Here is an 816-nt window from a genome sequence, read left to right on the forward strand (position 1 = left end):
GCTTGTAGGTGTAATAGTTTCGGAGATGTCGTGATGAGTGAGTCAACCTACTATCCCCCGTTTTAACCCCAAAAGGGAGTTGATTTCTAAAGATACATTATTTGGACACCTTCTCACCATCTGAAGAGCGTACATTTTAAATTTCAAGTCTCTTACTTCAAAAACATAGGACTTTCATACAAACTTGCAACCCCCGTTTCACCCCCTTAGGGGTCGAGTTTCGTAAAATCCGTTCTTAGCGGATGTTTACGTCTTATAAGGAGCCTACCTGCCAAATTTCAAGTTTGTAGGTGTTATAGTTTCGGAGATTTCGTGATGAGTGAGTGACCTTTCGCTTTTATATATATTATAGATTATAGATAAATAACAAAACAATAACTTCAGTCATAAAAAAATGTGGTCACTAAACATTATGTCGATAAATTACTTAGAAAGAAATATAAGTTACACTATTATGAAACTGAAAATAAAAAATGCAACAAATGGACGAATAATAATTACAAAAAGGTGTTTTTATTTTAAATAGATCGATATAAGTTTGATTAGGAACTAACTTACTACTTAAGTGTCAACTCTTTGTATTAATATTTTAATTAAATTTTTAGCACTGGCTGTTTCGTATGCATTAGACGTTAATTTAAAAGATAAAAATGTCTATTTCAAAATTTCATTGATGAATATTTGAAATAAATTTATCATAAGCATGTGGTACAAAATTTTCGTGTAAATAGTTTCGGTTCGCTTCTAAGCAAATTTACATTATGTAAAACAACTTACCTTTTGAAATTCAAAATTTTTCGTTAAATTTAATTAAAA

Source organism: Melitaea cinxia, chromosome 3 (assembly GCF_905220565.1).
Source record: "Melitaea cinxia chromosome 3, ilMelCinx1.1, whole genome shotgun sequence".
NCBI classification, from domain to species: Eukaryota; Metazoa; Arthropoda; class Insecta; order Lepidoptera; family Nymphalidae; genus Melitaea; species Melitaea cinxia.